Source organism: Zingiber officinale, chromosome 1A (genome assembly GCF_018446385.1).
Source record: "Zingiber officinale cultivar Zhangliang chromosome 1A, Zo_v1.1, whole genome shotgun sequence".
Taxonomy (NCBI): Eukaryota; Viridiplantae; Streptophyta; class Magnoliopsida; order Zingiberales; family Zingiberaceae; genus Zingiber; species Zingiber officinale.
In genome coordinates this window covers 182,978,718-182,999,697 of record NC_055987.1, presented here as the reverse complement: position 1 = coordinate 182,999,697, position 20,980 = coordinate 182,978,718, and positions in this window count along the sequence as shown.

Below are 20,980 nucleotides of genomic sequence, written 5' to 3'. Positions count from 1 at the left end.
TACATTTTTTTTGTCTCTAGGTTTTTAAGTTTATATTTTTCATTAGGTTCACTTTTTATTGTACTTTAGTCCCTAAGATGCACTAATTCCTCCAAACGTACTCCAAGTTACTATCCTTCGTTTTTTACTTATGTTTTCATCTCCACTCAGGCTACCCTAAAGTTCTATAAAATCATTTTTTTTCATTGACCACTCCATGTACACCTCTACTCAACAACTAAAAGATGTTGTGTTCTGCGAGCACTTTTCTAGTTATCTTGATGGACGATGAAATTTTTTTATAAGATTAAGTCGATCATCCTAAATTCGACTTTATCCAACCTGAATAATCATTTATTACAAATTTTTAAGTACTGAATCAATAACCTTTCTATACTCCTTATGTTCTAAAGCCCACATTTTTCTATTTTCTTAGACGCTTGAAGCCATCTTCTATCGCTACATCTAGTTATAAACCTTTGGCCATTGAAGCCATCTTGTATCGCTCATCCCGCGCATTTAGTTATAAACCTTTGGGCTATTGAGATTAATATAAGTATCCAACTCGAATATGCCAAGTTATTATCATCACAACTAAACCATTTCCTATGATAACCTATTTAATAAGAGCTGCTGTGTTAGAATAAATGTGTCTCATGATTTATTCTATTTTTAAAAATATATGGTCGTATTAAGAGAATCCCTAAGGCTACATTTGATTGGGCGTAATGTAATGAAGCTTGTAATGTAATTAAATTTGTAATGTAATGTAATGTGATCTTGATTACATTACTATGTTTGATAATATAATGTATGTAATCTTTGATTACAAGGGTGATTATATTCTTTTATGTGGTAAAAATAATGAATATAATTCATATTATTATAAAATAACAAAAATATTCTGCGACTTTTATCGACGGGTCGCCGCACCTCTGTCGAAGATTGCGGCAGCCACTGACAACTAGCGGTCGTCACCATTGGTCACTGCCAGCTGCTAGCAGCGACCGACCGACGGCGGGCTAGGGGCGGGTGTAGGCGGGTGGCGGTCGGTCGTCGGGAAACCAAATAAAATAATCAGTTTTGTAATATAATCTTGATTATATTACAAGGCAGATTATATCATACCAAACGTAGCCTAAAGTGATGACTATACTTATGATAACTATTGGATAAGCTATCTAAGCTTATGTGCCATCTATTAACCCTTTCATATTTAATATCGTTCACCCTTTTGCTTTTTTTTTAAATGCCCTATACTTTTTAAATCTCTAGACCACCCTCATTCTCTCCGTGATTTTTAAATACCACAAAAATATTCTTAACATTACAAAATGATCATTAAACCACCCTCCCAAGCTTACTCTTTTTAATATAATCAATGTTGGTGCAATCGATTGGTAAAATTAATCAAATTGACCAAACTCGAGTTGACTATTTAATCAATATGTTAGTTGGTCGAGTGAAATGTCAAATGAGATACTCGACAATCGATCAATATGTTAGTTTGATTGAGCAAGAGTCAATTAAGTTCAGGTTAACCGAATACTTGACAAAGAATTGGAAAGTCCAAGTGGATCATGATGTTAGTATTAGTCTTAGAGCTAATTATGAGATGATTGATAAGAGAATTTTTATATCATATTTCATTAATAAAAAATAAAGTTTATAATTATTATATTCACTTCAAATCTGTGTCAAATGAATTAGTATAATAATGTCCTTGGGTAGTAGGTTTTAGCCTACAATATATCATTTGGTTGAATTAATAGTGGAAGAATTGGTTGAATTAATATTGCCCTTATATATTAATGTTTGACTATAATTAGTTTTATATATATATATATATATCACGCCTTTAATCATATGCTTCCATTCTCATTAATGGCACTTGTGATTGAATACCACGTGTTGCGATCCTCTATCACCGAATGTGTGATGTGACGGACGACTATTGGAATATGATGTGACGACTGCCTTTTCGAATTTGATGGCCAAGATTAAGCCTCGTTGTCTCAAGCCCTTGATCGGATGGCTCGGGGCAACCGTCAACAGGGTTTTTAAACCCTTAATTTCTTTTTTCACCTTATCGCATCCTTCGTTTTCGTATTTGTCTCCGTTGCTTCTTGCTCTCTACTCCTCACTGCCAATCTTTCTCTAGTAAGATCTTTTGTTTTTCTCCCTTCGATATCTGATTTTCCTCCTCTTTCCATGGCACACTCTCCTTCTCCACCTCCGGCTGTCCCTGGGATGTGGTATACTTCTACCAAGTTGGACTTTAACAGCGACGAGGTAGACTAGATTAAAATGACCTATCACATCCCGACGATCACAAAATCACAATCACTTCTACCTATGATCATCCCCACACACCTCCGGACGACTTCCTTCCTTTCTTCAAATATCAATTATATACTGGTTTGTGATTTTCTATTCATCCTTTCTTTTCTGAAGTGTGTAGGTATTTTCACATTCCATTATTACAATTAGTACCTAATCCATTTAGGTTAGTATGTGCAGTTGTGATAATATTCTGTGTATACAGAATTCCTCTTTTACCCCATATTTTCACTATTTTTATTATCCAAAATTGTCTGAGTCGGACACCTTTCTCTTGCAAGCTTGAGTAGGCGCCGTTTATTTTGAAAAGATGTTTTCCTCTAATAAGGGCTGGAAGGATCACTATTTCTATGACTGACTTCCTGACTGACTCGTCTTTTTGACTAGCTCGCAGATGGAATAGCTAAAGCATCTGGGCTGGGAAAATACTGGTAAGAGCCAACCTACCTTCAAGTAGTCGTGCACCTAGCCAGTTAGAAATATCATATCTACAAGTTGCTGTTGAAGGGCGTCCTGTATATGTTTGGGTTGAGTCCCATCCAAGCTCAGTTGTCCGGCTCCTTTAGTAAGCCCTTTTACTTCTGTTATTTTTTAATTTAACTGATTTCTTTTTCTTTTTTGCAACACAAGTTATGTTCATGTCATTGCTCAGCGACAAGGGCAAACTAACCAGTGCATAAATCAATGCCGGGGTGGTTGAACTGGAAAGCCACGGGTTGTTGTCGGTCGAGTAATCTGAAGAACTGACTGATGAAGCAAGAGCAAGTTGGGTGGCAGCCAGCCATGCTGCAGCTAATAATGGTGAACTACGGTCCGATTGCCCTTCTATGGCGCTCGTAATGATTCCTTCGGAATCATCCACCTTTGGTGAGCCACTGATCCAATGCCAATGCCAGAAGACGCTCCAGTCAGAGGCTTTCTCCCACTCGAAGGCCTCTATTCCGCAGACCTCTGCAGTCGCGTCAGCTCCTTGGCCTCCATTCGAACAAGGTGACAGCTCTTCATCCGTTGTTCATGAGAGGGCGACCGATCTACCAACTCCTCCGTCATCCAATTGGACTCCTTCTTTGTCCAAGCTGCTGACCGCGATAACCATAGGGTCATCGATCTCCTACCGATTGCCCTCACCGACCAACCCAGCAGCTCGTACATATATCATCCATTCCGATTCGATTTGAGCCTTCCGATTCGAGTGGCCATAGGTATATCATAACCATTATCAAACTGCCTACTGATGCCTAGCGCTACTCGGACAACGCTGAGACGCGCTCACCCAAACATAGAATCCGAATACAGGGTCCCTTGGCCCATACATGGGAAGATGCTAGGGCCAAGGTGACCACCATTTCACTCGCCAAGCTCACTGACAGCTTCAGCCAAAAATCAACTGGGGTAAGTTTGTCTAGGATTTCTAATTCGTTTTTCCCAGTCGACCATAACTGACTTCTTTTACTTGCAGTTCTAAGTGGAAAGCCTTGCGGTGTGCTAGAGACTGACCCACCTAGAACATGAAAATAAGTAGTTGTGGCCCCTGGTCAGGGAAACTGACGCCTCGCAGGCCTTAGTTGATCAACTAACTGTTGAGGTGGCCTGACTGAAGAAAGACTGGGATACGACCTCCGAGCAGCTCCTATGGTCTGAGCGGCCGCTAATGGTGGAGAAAATAAAAATCATGATCAAACCCTCTAGCTCGACCGGCTGACAAAGCAAGCTCATAACTTTGAGGTTAAGATAAACTCCATGAATGTCAGGAAGCTCAGGGTCATCGAGAACTTGGATATAAAAAACAAAGAAGCCTTGGTCCTGGCCAAAAAACACAAGGAAGCCGAAAACACCTTGGTCGTAGAGCAAGTCGATCGAATGGTCAAGCAGGTGGTCCACGAACTCCAGCTCGATTAACACAAACAAGAAATTGCTGAAAAAGATGTTGAGCTGCTGGCATCGAAAGTCGTGTTGGAGGCCTACCAAGCCTAATTTTCTAAGTTAAAGGAGGAGGAGCTCGGTTGGCTGGAAGCTTTCAGAGTTGAGTATCTTCGCTAAGAGGCTTTCAACCAGATACTGACCTATCGGACCCTTCGCCTGTTTAGCTACAACATTGATGGGATCCTACAGCAACTAAAGGAAGGCGGTTATCTTTCAACGGAGGTCCTGGAAATATTTATTAAGAGGGAGAAGATTGTGGACTCTCTCCCCGAGGATGTAATTATCAATCTGGCCTAGTTTTCTTATAAGCTTTGTTAACAACTCTTTATAGTAACTAAGTGACTTTTGAAAAATTCTCCAAGTTTTAATTCGATGCACATCGGTTCAGCATATTTAGAGTTTTCATATGTAGATGTGCTAATTTATAGCTTGCTTTTAGTATTTGAGACTTAGCTTTTTCGATTTACTCGGGCAACATAGAGCGCGAGTGTAAAGCTTGCTCAATACTTGGTCGAACGACACGAGAACCTCGAAGCGTGAAAGCTCAACTCACTTATAACTCGGTCGAATGACACGAGAGCCTTTGACACTTAGGTGCGAGAGCTTTGCTCTCTTAAAGCTCGGTCAAACGACATGAGAGTCTGGATGCGTGAGAGCTTAACTCACTTATAATTCGACCGAATGGCACGAGAGTTTTTGATACTTAGACGCGAGGGCTTTGCTCTCTTATAACTCAGTCGAACGACACGAGAGTCTGGAAGTGTGAGAGTGTAGCTCACTTATAACTTAGTCGAACGATGCAAGAGTCTTTGACACTTAGGTGCGAGGACTTTGCTCACTTATAACTCTACTGAATTATGATATTTTATAAATATGCTAATTTATTAAAATAATATTATTAATTTAATTTATCATTTAGTTTGATCATAATTTTATCAAATCCAAGTTTAAATTAACATATTCCTTATCTCTATACTTATCTGTTACCTATATGTTTGATTTAATTCAAATTTAATCGCATTTAAATTCAACAATTCAATAATTTAATACATCTATATTTTAATTATTTATTTTACATTGAAAATTTTTATATTTTAATTCAGCTTATAATCATTTGGATGGGCTGAAATATTAATATGAATCAAAATTAATATTTTTTTTTAAAAAAAAACATAGCTGGGACTGGAGCCCACCCTGGCTCCGCCGATGTTCACAATGATACCGTGAGGATGAAGTTTATCATCGGTGGTCGAAGTTCACTGTTCTCTGATACAGTGCATATAGATGGGGTCTGATGAGGTCAGGCAGTTAGAAGTCAAGAGGACGTAGCAATCAAGGACAGTTAGAAGTCAAGGGACGTGACAGTCAAGAACAGTCCATAGTCAAAGGGACGTGGTGATTAGTAGTCAAAGGGATTTGACAGTTAACAGTTAGGAGAAAGAAGAAGTTAGACCACCTCATGTCACCAGTCGCATAATTCCTAGTCGGGTATAGACAGATCAGGGTCTCAGATTTGAGACATAAGAAGCAACCTGCAGTAGTGCCTGACTTACCCCGACTGGTCGGGCTTCCTCGGCTCGGGCCATGTGAGCGAGTCAAGTACTTTCACTAAAACTACTCCCGACTTGCCCTACAATGATCAAGGCATAATGGATGGGTCTCCCGCCAGTCTTAGATATAGATAACAAATAAAGCCCGGGCAGGCCACCACGACTCAACCTCCTTATCAAGACTCAAGTCAGGTGGTACCTTTGAATGATCATCCCGAGCTGTTCGTAACTAAACCCGGGCAGGACAGAAATCACTAGACAACAATAATGTCAAGGAATCATAACCTCCTATCAGGGAATAACTGTCATACGTCAGGGAATAATCAAATGGTCTGCTATCATCTGCGAATGGAACATTTCTTCCACCAATAGGAGGCCACCGTACACTTTCTCTCACCCGACAAGCCCTGACACCCGACATTCTCTGATAACATGCATACTCTGAAGGTATGTAGCATCATATAAAAAGGAAAGTCCTCTCCCTTAGCCAAGTACGCGCACATTCGCACTCGTCTTCTACAATTTTTTTTCCCTTCGTACATTGTTCTTCTGGGGAAAAAGTATCTGACTTGAGCTGTAAAATATCGAAAAATGGCGAATAACGATAAGGGAATTTTTAAAAAAAAATTCGGAGACCGTATGGACGAGTTTACGGGGATAAAACGGGGCCCCAGGAAAGCCTGTTTAGGTTACCCCGTTTTAACGAGGAAATGTTTGATTTTCCTTTTTATTTCTTTTTATTTTTCTTTTATTCCTTCGTTTATTTTTCCCCCGTCGAACCCACGTCCCTGATGCCTCTCCTCGCGTCGAGCCGTCGTTGATTTCCTTGCCCTAACCGCACGCGGCGGTTCCCTACTTCTCCCTCGCCGATCCCCTTCCTTCTCCTCTTCCCCTTCTTCTGTGCCCTAGCCGCTGTGAGGTCTGAGCAGACCAATAGATCCATTGGTGCTGACGACCTTTGAGCCACCATCGACGAATTCTTCCCTTCCTCCTCCGACAACCACTCTCTGCGCACCGAGGCCGACCACTGTGCCCTAGATTGGGACCACAGCCGTCCGATCTTCCCCTCTTCCTTTAGAGAGTGTCGCCGCCGCACGGGACCAGCACTGGCCACCTCCACACCGTGCCCTAATTCTCGACTCGGTGCCCTAACTGCGATCTTAAAGGTAAGGGGTTACTTAGTAGAAAATTTGGGATTTTGGTTGGATTCTTGATCTCCTCCTGTTTCGTTCAGTGAAGGATTCCAGGAAGGGTTGTTCGGTGGGTTTTCTTGGGTTCCAATAGCAATTAACCTTTGATGGCAGCAACAGTCCTGGTGTGGATCAACAAGCACGGCTGTGAGTTTAGGTAAGATATAGGGTTTTGATCTTGTTGTCGATGATTGATAGATAGGTTAGGAATTTATGTTAACTTAGGTATATGTATTGAATTAGGGATGTTTGTGTTGAGTTTGTTGGGTTTTTCGGGCCGCGAAAATCGCTTTTTCGCGTCGCGAAAACCCCGAAACCCCGCCACCGGATCCGTGCGAAGAATAAAAAGTTTGTAAAACTACGAGTACGAGTTTACCAACCTATAGATCTATACTAGAATTATATGTTAAAGAGTTTTACCCTCGTAGCGTGCCCTTCGCGAGTCCCGCTTGTCCAAGGAGATGTCAGATCTCAAGTTGTCAAAGTAGACAACTCTCTATGCGTATCTACACGAACTAATTAGGTGGAGAAGACCAAACAATAAGTATGCTAGCACCTAGGTGTTGGAACCCCAAGGTTGGTTTTGGTGTGATCAACAAGTTAAGTTAGGTTCTGTTGTTTTCTAACCTTGTGTCTAAGTGTGCAGGAGCTTAGGAGCACAGGTACTCGAGCGGAAGATGCAGCTAGCGAGAAGGACGGCACGCGGTGCGTCCGAGGGACGAGGCGCTGTGGAAGAGTACACCGGCGGACGAGAAGGAAGTGCGCGCAATGGTTCCGAGGTACGAAAGCCGGAGCGGAAGATTGCTCGGGGAGCAAGAGACGCAGCTAGCGCGAAGGTCGGCACGGGGTGCGATCGAGGGACGAAGTCTGCGGATGAGTACGCTGGTGGACGAGAAGGACAGCGGCAATTAGGGGCGAGAAGCGGAGGAAGCACGCTCGAGAAGGCCGGAAGATGGGTTCGGGTGAGCCCTATGCGGATGTCCGAGATCACCCAATCAAGCGGATCCGGGGCGAAGACCCGGACCGAGACGGGACTTAACGGAGAAGTGGTCCGGACAAAAGTCAACCGCATTAACATTTTGCTCGGCGCCGGAACCAATCGGCGCCGGGCGTCGGAATGCTTGGCGCCGGACCACGATTTTGACCAAGATCGTGATTTACGTGATTGAGCGTTGGGGATAAAACTTTATCCCCAGGCGCCGGAACCCTTCAGGCGCCCGACCAAGGCTATAAATATAGCCTTGGTCGAGAGCTCATTCAGAAATTGTAAACAACACTTGTGTGCTTCCATTGCTTAGATTAGCTTCATTCTTTTTGTACCTACAGAGGCTTCTCCGCTTGAAGGAGATCTTAGTGCGATCTTCATCCTTGGATTAACAACCTCCGGTTGTAACCAAGTCAAATTCGGTGCCTCGTTTTATGCTTTATTTTCTGTTTAATCTATTTTTATGTGTTAGCTTAATCGTACGAGAAAGGGTTGTGTTTGATTTTTCAGGGCTATTCAACCCCCCATTCTACCAGGGTACGAGGCGCTTCAGAAGGACTAACCGCCGAACGAAGCAACAAGATGGCCGGATCCAACATCCACGCACCAAAATTCGAAGGGGACTTCGCTAGCTGGAAAAATCGAATGGAGGTATTTCTTGAAACAGATTATGATTTATTACTAACAATGGAATTTGGCTATGAAGCACCAGAGGGCAAAGCAAGAAATCAATGGTCAAAGAAGGAGCGGGCTGACCACGTGGCAAATAAGAAAGCAGAATTCTATCTGCTAAGTGTACTTCCAACACAAGAAGTCAATCGAGTCGGTACCTACAACTCGGCAAAGGAGCTTTGGGAGAAATTCCTGGAGTTACACGAAGGAACATCCGAAGCCAAACTTGCAAGACGGGATTTACTTCGTAACCAACTTACAAACCTCCGATTTGAAGAAGGTGAAACAATTGCACATCTACACTCGAGGATTCAGGAACTCATCACTAGACTTACGAATCTCGGAGAAGAGGTAAGTAACCGAGATTCGCTAAGGTATGCCCTAAATTCCTTTCCTAGAAACTCAAAATGGGCATCACTAGTGGATGCCTTTTACATTTCAAAAGATCTAGAAAAAATTTCATTAGACGAATTCTTTTCAACTTTTGAAGTGTATGAGTCAAGATGTGCAGGTCCGAAGGAGTCCAAGAATAATGTCGCTCTTAAAGCTTCGAGAGACGAACCTGAGTCAGAATCTTCTCTCGACGACGAGGAAATGGTAATGATGGTAAGACGATTTAAAAATATTTGTAAATCTAGGAAATCTAACCATCTGCAGGGAAGAAAGAAAAGAACCATCCGCTGCTACCATTGCGATGAAGAAGGGCACGTCAAGGACAATTGCCCTAAACTGAAGAACAAAGGGAAGGACAAGGGTAAGAAGCCTATCCAAAAGCGCAAGGCCCTAAAAGCGACGTGGGATGATACGTCGTCGGAATCGGAAGGCGAGGAGTTCTCCGGGCTCGCGTTAATGGCGAGTCATCAAGACGACGACTGCAAGTCAAGCTCTTCCGAAATGAGCATCGAAAGCATCGATGAAGGGGGAGCCACGTCCGAAGAGAGCAGCAGTTCAGGGGGAGAAACCGACAACGAGATCGACAAGGTAAGTGAGGTACGATCTCTTCCTCCTGATAAAATGTTTAAATTCATTAAAATTTTAACAAAAGATTGCTGCAAATTAGAAAATGAAAATAAAGATTTAAAAGCAATATTAGCTACATCTTGTCCGTTAGAAATGCTAGATAAATCAAATTTAGAAAATGAAAAATTTAAATTAGAAATTCAAATTTTAAAAATTCAAGTAGAAAACTTGAAAAACTCTGCTTGCTCATCTAAAACCAATTTTAGAAGGTTCAATAATTTGAATTGGTATTATAGATATCACCAGGGACAAATTAAAAATATCTCTAGAAAATATGTCCCTAAGAAATTTTTAGTTAATCCAGTAGGTTGGAACCTTTATTGGGTTCCTAAATCTTGCTTAGTGTAAATTTTAAAATCAAAGTTAGCGCTTTAAGTGAGAAAATTAAACAAAAATTTCTTTATGGGCTTTGACTAGAAAGTGGTTGTTGCTCCAATAACCAAGAAGCCCTCGCCACTGCCTGGAAGCCAAATATTGAAATAAATGTTTAATTAATAAAGCATTAATACTAGAATTATTTAATGCTTTAAAAAGTTATTCAAACATGTTTCAAAATTTTGACATAAATTTTTTTTTAAATAATTTTTTTTTTTAAAATTCTATTTTCAAAAATAATTTTTACTTAGAGTGTTTAGAAAAATTTTCAAAATTATTTTTTCCTAAGTTAAAATTTTACTTAGAGTTTTTTTCTGCTTTTATTGATTCAAAAATATTTTTCAAAATATTTAATTAAGTTTTATTGATTGCAAAATTCTTTTTCTAACTTAGAATCTTTTGACTTAGAATTTTTTTTGGTAGCTTTTCAAAATTTTCTAAGTCTTTAACCCTTAGATTTTTTTTGGAATCCCATTTTTTTTGTGATCAAAGGGGGAGAAGGATAAATATAAGTCTAGGGGGAGGTAGCCTAAAACTATTTTTTTCTATCTTTGTGCACTAAATTGTAAATTTAGTTAGTTTATTTTTTGTCTAGTTAACCCTAGCTTAACTTGGGTTGATCACACCAAAAAGGGGGAGATTGTTGGAACCCAAAGGTTGGTTTTGGTGTGATCAACAAGTTAAGTTAGGTTCTATTTTGTTTAACCTTGTGTCTAAGTGTGCGGAGCTTAGGAGCACGAGTACTCGGCGGAAGACGCGGCTAGCGAGAAAGATGGAACGGGGAGAGAGCTGACAGGCACAGTGCGGCTGAGGGAAGTTCCGAGGTACGAAAGCCGGAGCGGAAGATTGCTCGGGGAGCAAGAGACGCAGCTAGCGCGAAGGTCGGCACGGGGTGCGATCGAGGGCGAAGTCTGCGGATGAGTACGCTGGTGGACGAGAAGGACACGTTCGAAGGACGAGAGCCGGGAGGAAGCACGCTCGAGAAGGCCGGAAGATGGGTTCGGGTGAGCCATATTCCGGATGTCGAGATCACCCAATCAAGCGGATCCGGAGCAAGACCCGGACCGAGGCGGGACTTAACGGAGAAGTGGTCCGGACAAAAGTCAACCAGATTGACTTTTTGCTCGGGCCCTCTGCTCCGGTTTCCGGGCGCCCGGACCTGATTTTGACCAAGATCGCGATTCGTGATAACGTTGAGGATAAACTTTATCCCCAGGCGCCGGAACCCTTCAGGCGCCCACCAAGGCTATAAATATAGCCTTGGTCCGAAAGCTCATCATCAGTTCGAAATTGTAAACAACACTTGTGTGCTTCCATTGCTTAGATTAGCTTCATTCTTTTTGTACTTGAGGCTTCTCCGCCTGAAGGAGCTCTTAGTGCGATCTTCATCCTTGGATTAACAACCTCCCCGGTTGTAACCAAGTCAAATTCGGTGCCTCGTTTTTATGCTTTATTTTCTGTTTAATCTATTTTTTATGTGTTAGCTTAATCGTACGAGAAAGGGTTGTGTTTGATTTTTCAGGGCTATTCAACCCCCCCTTCTACCCGGCCACATCGGTCCTACACTAGGTGGTTCGACCAAGGAGAAGAGGGAGAGGAGAAGGAGAGCTTGAGGAAGAAGATGGAATGAATGAGAATTACTCACAAAATGAAAACCCCTCACCTAGCATTAGTGTGGTCGGCCACAATTGTAACTCATTCTCATTTAATGTGGCCAGCCACATTAAATGGAAGGAGACTTGTAACCTCCATGAGATGGCACACACATGTGCTAGCTTTGATGATGTGACACATCATCATTGGTTCTCCTAATGCCAACTTACAAATGATGTGACATAAAGTCAAGTCAAACTTGATTTTTCCTCTTCCTTTCAAGTCAAGTCAAACTCGACTTAATCTCTTTCATGGTTGATCTAATCCAACCATTTAATTCAAGCTAATTTAATATAATGAATCTAATTCATTTAATTAAATTGATTCAATGAGTCATAATCTAAATTAGACTCATTGAACACATGAATAAACTTGAGTCCAACTCAATTAACTCAATTAGGATTACTCTTAATCCAATTTGATTCATCACATGAATCTAATCCTCTTGGTTCATCATATGAACCTAATCTCCATCTAATTGTCCTTTGTGTGTGACCCTATAGGTTCTTGTAACGTTGGCAATGCCCCTAAACCCATTTAGGAGTATAAGTAATGAGCGGTATCTAGCAACACATCATTATTACCAAAGTTACAAGAATGTTGAGATCCAACATCACCTTGTGACTCCTCACAATATATGACATTGTCATTCTATCCTAGACATCTAGATTGATCAATGTGAGGTATAGACCGTGTCATCCTCTAATCAATCTAAATCTTGAACTCCAAGTAGACTCACTAAATCAAATGAGCTCAATATTGTTAGGATCGATGGACACGGCTAGAGAGGGGGGTGTGAATAGCCGCCCCAAATCGCTCGTTTCTTCCTACAATTCGTTAGCGCAGCGGAAAAATAAACTAGAAACGAAAGGAAGAATATCAAACCTTAACACAGCGATGTACGAGGTTCGGAGATGATGCTCCTACTCCTCGGCGTGTCCGTAAGGTGGACGAACCCAATCAATCCGTCGGTGGATGAGTCCCCAGAAAACCGGCTAATAAAAACTCCTTCTGGGTGGAGAAACCTCGTCACACTTGTTTGCAACAGCAAACAGGAGTACAAGTACAAAGAATAAGCAAGAAATACAATAAGAATACACAAGCACTCTACCAAACTTGCTTTCTCGTCGACTGGAGTCCGGATGAAGCAGCAGCTTCAAAAACCCTAACAGCAGCAGCTGTTCCAGTCGGGGAAGCTCACGCGAAGCTTTCGGAAGGAACTCAACAGAGCTCTTATCGCAGCCCACAAATCTTCAGCAGAAGGAAAAAGGAAGGAAGAAGAAGCACCAAAGCCTTGATCTCCTTTTATAACTGCGAACCTGCGGTGAAGAAGCCGGCGGAGAAGAGCGGGCGACCCGTTGTGACTCAACGGTCGAATCGTGGACCGATCGAGCTCCACCGATCGGTCGGGACCTCTCGATCGATGCGGGGACCGATCGGGCCTGGTGATCGGTCCCTAGATCGATCAGATTGCTCCGAAAGTTGCCCAACTTTACATTCGTTTCTGATCGATGCGTGGACCGATCGAGCCACAACTGATCGGTCCGGACCGATCCCACCTCTCTGTGCGTCTCGATCGGTCGTGGAGACCGATCAGATTCATCTTGATCGGTCCCAGAACGATCGGTAGCTCCTGAACTGCGCTTTGCCTTACATTTGTTATCGATCGGTCACGGATCGATCGGATACCAACGATATCGGCTGAATCGATGCGGACCGATCGAACAATTTTGCCCAAACCAAGTCCCAAACCTTCCAAACCAATATCCTGTCAACCTTGACCTATTGGTACATCATGCTTAGCATCCGGTCACTCCCTTGACCTGCTAAGACTCCTCACCAAGTGTCCGGTCAATCCCTTTGACCCACTTGGACTTTTCTCTTCGTGTCAAGTATCCGGTCACTCCCTTGACCTACTTGACCTTCTCAACACCAGATGTCCGATCATCCTTGATCCATCTGGATTTTCCTTTGCCCGGCTTCACTCACCAGGACTTTCACCTAGCTTCACTCACTAGGGTTTTCACCTAACATCACTTAGGACTTTCTCAGTCAGCTTTACTCACCAGGACTTTCCAACCGCCTAACATCCCGTAGGACTTTCCTGGCTTCACTCACCAGGACTTTCCAACTGCCTAACATCCCAGTTAGGACTTTCCCACTGCCTGGCTTCACTCACCAGGACTTTCCACACTGCCTAACATCCCAGTTAGGACTTTCCCCGTGCCAAGTCTCCATACTTGGACTTTCCGCGTGCCAAGCTACCTGCTTGGACTTTTCCCCGTGCCAAGTCTCCGTACTTGGACTTTTCCAGTGCCAAGTCTCCATACTTGGACTTTTCACGAATCAGGTCAACCAGGTCAACCTTGACCTAAGGTTGCACCTACAATCTCCCAAACACCTATTCTTGTCAAACATCAAGAATACAACTCTCTTCTCGTCAAACATCGACATGCAACTCAACTAGGTCAACCTTGACCTAAGGTTGCACCGACAATCTTCCCAAGTCAAACATCAAAATACAACTCGAGTCAAGTCACCTCGAGTCGGGTCAACCAGGTCAACCTTGACCTAAGGTTGCACCAACAATCTCCCCCTTTTTGATGTTTGACAAAACTCATAATCAAGTTAGGTTAACCCGATAACCTAACTTAGGTTTTCCAACCATCTTCCAATGTCCAATGTTCTTTCCTTGAACATTCTCTGGACATTCTCCCCTTAGGTTAACCCGATAACCTAACTTGGGTTCTCCAATAATTCTCCCCCTTTTTGACACACATCAAAAAGAATTCCAATGTTCTTCCTCGAACATTCCTTGACATTCTTCCCCTAGCTTAGGTTAACCCGATAACCTAACTTGGGTTCTCCAATAATTCTCCAATGAACACTCTCCCCTTTTTGACACACATCAAAAAGAAAAAGGAGAGTATCAAGGTCAAGAGTTTCTTCCTAATGAAAGTCCCATACCTTTCATTGAAACTCTTAATTTCCTCCTTGATACTAAACTCAACAATCAACTTAGTGATAATCCCATATCACTAATCCTCAAAAGTCTTAAGGAGTAAAAACTCCCCCTAAGAGTCAACTCCTCTTGACAATTAGGTAAAACTCCCCCTAAAGGTCAACTCCCCCTTGACCATTGCACCAACAATGTCTTGGAGAGTTTCAATCCTTTAGAGATCCGAAACTCAACTCCCAAAAACTGAAATTTCAGACATCCAGTCGAATTTTCAGCACATTGGCACGCTATCAGACCTCACTGGATCGGTCACTAGACCGATCCACAACACTCTGGGTCGGTCCTGTGACCGATCCAGCCCTCCCTGGATCGGTCCAGTGACCGATCCAGACTCTGATCACAGGGATTTCTGATTTTTCTTCTCCGGAAATTCAGAAACCCCTAATAAATTCCATAAAATTCCAAAAATTGTGAAATTTTGAGGATACATTCCTCATACCATATACTATCATGGAAAAATAGTTTTAGATGAAAATAACTTTCATTTTTCAATCTTGATACAAAGTTCAAAAACTTTGAAATAGTTCAAGTTTAACTCAACTTTGTATCACAATGTTCAATGATGAATGCAATCACTAAGATGGCTTCATCAAGGTTTTCCAAATCAATTTCAAAATGATTTTAAACCTTTTAATTTAGGACCATAATCTTAGGGCTAAATGTACATGACTTGTACACAAGCTTTCCCTATGATCCTCCATTTCTTGAATTAGGCTCATCTAGGTACAAGAACTATGCACCTTGATCCTAATTCATGATCCTAATATCTCACACACATCTAAAGTGTATCAAACACATCCATGGCAATTTTGATGTGAGATATGGGTTTAGGTATCTTAGACTAAGGTCTCATGCATTTTCTAAACACAAATTTGATCTCAATATCAAAATGTGTTTTTCATCCTTAAATCAATTCAATTGATTATTAATGCAAGAGATGATGACATGGCATATAATGATATCATAAGTAAAAACATGTGCCAATGTCATGATGTCATGGCATAAAGTATGAAACTTAAATAGAGCATGACATTTAACTAACCTAAGCATTATCATGACATTTTAAATGATCATAAAATAAATATGATGTCATGACATGACATATGGCAAACAATATATGGCAAATAACATGTAAAGGTATAGAAGATACCTAATTCTAGCTTTAATTGCCATTTTTGATAGTTTTGATCATTTTGCCATAGGTTTTATATTCCTAAGTGTAATAGACCTAGCATCTTATACCAAAGATTTTTAGATCACTATGTGCCAACTAGATTGACTCTAGAAAAATTCCTCAAATGCGGTTGGCACATCCTAATTATCTTAGGAGTAATTTTCACTTTCATTTTCAAGGCTTGATTAGACCTTGAAAATTCCTCAGGTGCCACCTTTTGCCATGATTAGGTTAACTACCTATTCAAGTAAGGTTGACACATCCTAAGCCATCTAATGTGATGGAATCACGCTCCTAGGAACCCAATACCTATTGGAGCTCATTGGGTTCACTAAGTATTCACTAGGGATGACTTCCCTAGCAACCCTTCTAATGACCCTCCTAGGCTTTGAAGCCTTGGTCATTTGGGACTCATCAAGATCAACTCTAGGGGTGACTCCCCTTGTGACCTTGGTGATGGTCTTCCTAGCCCTAGATTTTGTTCCATAATCGAATGGAACATTGTGATAAGTGGGCTTGACCACTTGGAACTTAGGTTTGTGACTCAAACCTTTCATGTCCTTGGACTTGGGTTTTTGACCCTTAGACCCTAGAGTTGACTTCTCTAAATTTTTAAGGGTCTTTTCTAACATGTCAAGTCTTGACCTCAAGACTTGATTTTCCTTCTTTAATACCTCAAGACTTGATTTGTCATTTTTCTTTGAGGCATTCCTAGGCATGTGTCTAGTTGATTTGGGATTCCTACCTAGGTTTTCCTTAGCCTTAGATGGGTTAATTCTAGGGTTGGCTTTCCTAGTGTTATCCTTATCTAGGCTCACATGTTTGGCACCTAAGCATGTGTATCGATTTCTATAATTATCATGCTTATCATTATTGTCAATTGCAATCAAACTACTAGCATGCATCTTCCTAGTATTGCAATAATGTGCCTTAGAGATTACCTTAGGGTTTGCCTTAGCTCCCCCTATCGATGTGCTTGGTCTCTTGTCCTTGTGAGATTGCCTCCCCCTCGGACATTGGCTCCGATAATGTCCCCTTCGCTTGCATTGGAAGCACACCACGTGCTCCTTGCCCTTGCGTGTTGGGACTCCGGCTTCCTTGACTTTTGGTGCCGGTGGAGTCTTCCTAATCCTCCTTGGACACTTACTCTTGTAATGTCCATACTCCCTACACTCAAAGCACATTATGTGTAATTTATTTGAAATTGAAATGCTTGAGTTACCTAGGGTTGAGGATGGATGAAGACTTTCTTCTTCATCCCTTCCGGAGGTAGAAGCTTCTTCCTCTTGCTCCATTCTTGAAGAAGAACTCTCCTTCTCTTCTTCCTTAGATGTTGAGTAGCCCTCAACTTCTAATTCCTCTCCTCCATGATGTGAGCTACTTGGCTCACTTGACTCCTCTTCATGGCTTGAAGTGGAGTTCCCCTCATGGAACTTAGCCAAGTTGTTCCACAACTCCTTGGCATTGTTGTATCCACCTATCCTACACAAAACATCATTAGGTAAAGAAAATTCAAAAATCTTCAATACCTCATCGTTGACTAGGGATTGGTGGACTTGTTCCTTGGTCCACTCCTTCTTCTCTAGGGTTTCTCCTTTCTTGTCCGTCGGAGGCTTGAAACCTAATTGGACACAACTCCAATTCTCAAGATTAGTCATAAGAAAATATTTCATTCTTACCTTCCAAAGCGCGAAGTCGTTGCGATCGTAGAAGGGTGGAATGGTGATGTCGATCTCCGAGTTGATCCATCTCTAGCTTGTGCTCCCTCGGGTGTTAATCCGTCGAAGAGCGACCTCGCTCGATACCACTTGTTAGGATCGATGGACACGGCTAGAGAGGGGTGTGAATAGCCCCAAATCGCTCGTTTCTTCCTACAATTCGTGCAGAAAAATAAACTAGAAACGAAAGGAAGAATATCAAACCTTAACACAGATGTACGAGGTTCGGAGATGATGCTCCTACTCCTCGGCGTATCCGTAAGGTGGACGAACCCAATCAATCCGTCGGTGGATGAGTCCCAGGAAAACCGGCTTATGGGTGGAGAAACCTCGCCACACTTGTTTGCAACAACAAACAGGAGTACAAGTACAAAGAATAAGCAAGAAATACAATAAGAATACACAAGCACTCTACCAAACTTGCTTTCTCGTCATTGGAGTCCGGATGAAGCAGCTTCAAAAACCCTAACAGCAGAATCCAGTCGAGAAGCTCACGCGAAGCTTCGGAAGGATCAACAGAGCTCTTATCGCAGCCCACAAATCTTCAAGAGAAGGAAAAAGGAAGGAAGAAGAAGCACCAAAGCCTTGATCTCCTTTTATAACTGCGAACAACGCGGTGAAAAGAAGCCGGCGGAGAAGACGGAGCGACCGTTGTGACTCAACGGTCGAATCGTGGACCGATCGAGCTCCACCCGATCGGTCCGGGACCTTCGATCGAGCGGGGACCGATCAGGCCCTGGCTGATCGGTCCCTAGATCGATCGGTTGCTCCAAAGTTGCCCAACTTTACATTGCGTTTCTGATCGATGCGTGGACCGATCAGGCCTGGATCGGTCCGGACCGATCCCACCTCTCTTGCGTCTCCGATCGGTCGTGGAGACCGATCGGACTTCATCTGATCGGTCCCCAGGCCGATCCTTCCCTCTGCGCTTCGCCTTAGCATTTTCTGATCGGTCACGGATCGATCAGATACAAGATCGGTCTGCAGACCGATCCAGAGCTTGGTTTTTGCCCAAACCAAGTCCCAAACCTTCAAACCAATATCCGGTCAACCTTGACCTATTGGTACATCATGCTTAGCATCCGGTCACTCCTTGACTGCTAAGACTCCTCACCAAGTGTCGGTCAATCCTTTGACCCACTTGGACTTTTCTCTTCGTGTCAAGTATCGGTCACTCCCTTGACCTACTTGACCTTCTCAACACCGATGTCCGATCATCCTTGATCCATCTGGATTTTCCTGGCCTTCACTCACGGGACTTTCACCTAGCTTCACTCACTAGGGTTTCCACCGCCTAACATCCAGTTAGGACTTTCTCACCTGGCTTTACTCACGGGACTTTCAATGCCTAACATCCAGTTAGGACTTTCCCACTGGCTTCACTCACGGGACTTTCCAACTGCCTAACATCCCAATTAGGACTTTCTCACTGCCTGGCTTCACTCACCAGGACTTTCCACACTGCCTAACATCCCAGTTAGGACTTTCCCCGTGCCAAGTCTCCATACTTGGACTTTCCGCGTGCCAAGCTACCTGCTTGGACTTTTCCCCGTGCCAAGTCTCCGTACTTGGACTTTTCCAGTGCCAAGTCTCCATACTTGGACTTTTCACTAATCAGGTCAACCAGGTCAACCTTGACCTAAGGTTGCACCTACAATCTCCCAAACACCTATTCTTGTCAAACATCAAGAATACAACTCTCTTCTCGTCAAACATCGACATGCAACTCAACTAGGTCAACCTTGACCTAAGGTTGCACCGACAATCTTCCCAAGTCAAACATCAAAATACAACTCGAGTCAAGTCACCTCGAGTCGGGTCAACCAGGTCAACCTTGACCTAAGGTTGCACCAACAAATATCTCATATTGACTCATTTGGGCATGGCCATGCACTTCGTGGTCTCACTCTATCAAAAATATCGATGTCACTCCCGTCATATAGGAGGGATAGATCCCATCTACATCACTCACATCCCTCCGCATAATTTGTTACATACCCAGTAATCGCCTTTATAATCCACCCAGTTACGGGTGACGTTTGATGAAACCAAAGTACATAACTCCTTATGTAGGGAACCATGGTGACTTCAGGTCTAAGGACTAGTAGTCATACTAATAGTCACATGAGAAATTATATGACACTCATATAACGATCCATGATACTTTCTTATGGCGGGTCATTCAGTATACATTCTCCAATGCATACCCATGTGTCAATTTGATATCTCTATATCCATGACTTGTGAGATCAAGTCATCGAGTTGCCCTACATTCTAGTCTTATTGCATTAACATTGTCCCTGAATGTTAATACTCAACTAGGAATGATTAAGAGTAGTGTTCCCTATATCATCTCACTATCGGTTCAACTAACTGATTGATATAAGTAAGAACCCTCTACTCAAGGACACTATTATACTTAGTTTATTTGGCACCAATACAAGTAAGTATAATAACAAAAAACAAATGCCTTTATTTATATTAGAATATGATACAACAAGTCCATAATACAATCATCAAATGATTGGCTCTAGGGTTCTAACTAACAATCTCCCACTAGCACTAGTGTCAATCAGTGTAGGCTCTAAGCCCTAATGACCTAGTGTGACCATCATGCTTTCTCTGTGCCAAAGCCTTGGTCAAGGGATCTATGATGTTAGCCTCTGTAGGTACTCTGCAAATCTTCACATCTCCTCTCTCGATAATCTCTCTAATGAGATGGAAGAGCCGTAGTATGTGTTTGGTCCGCTGGTGTGAGCAAGGTTCCTTAGCCTGTGCTATAGCTCCATTGTTGTCACAATAGAGCTCAATAGAGTCAGCGATACTAGGAACCACCCCAAGTTCAGTGATGAACTTGCGGATCCAAACTGTCTCCTTTGCTGCCTCTGATGCAGCAATGTACTCGGCCTCTGTTGTAGAATCAGCGACTGTGTCCTATTTCGAACTCTTCCAGCTCACAACACCACCATTTATGCAAAACACGATCTCTGACTGTGATCGATAATCATCCTGGTCGGTCTAGAAGCTAGCATCACTGTAACCCTTTACAGCTAGCTCATCATTACCTCTATATATCAAGAAATATTCCTTAGTCCTTCTTAAGTACTTAAGAATATTCTTGACCGCTATCCAGTGACTTTCACCTGGATCTGACTGGTATCTGCTCGTCATGCTCAAAGTATACGAGACATCAGGACGAGTACATAGCATGACGTACATGATAGATCCTATGACTGAGGCATAAGGGATCTGATCCATGCGGTCTCTCTCCTCTCTAGAAGAGGGACCTTGAGTCTTCGAAATACTCACGCCATGTGATATCGGTAGAAATCCCTTCTTGGAGTTCTGCATGGCAAACCGAAGGAGTACCTTGTCAATATAT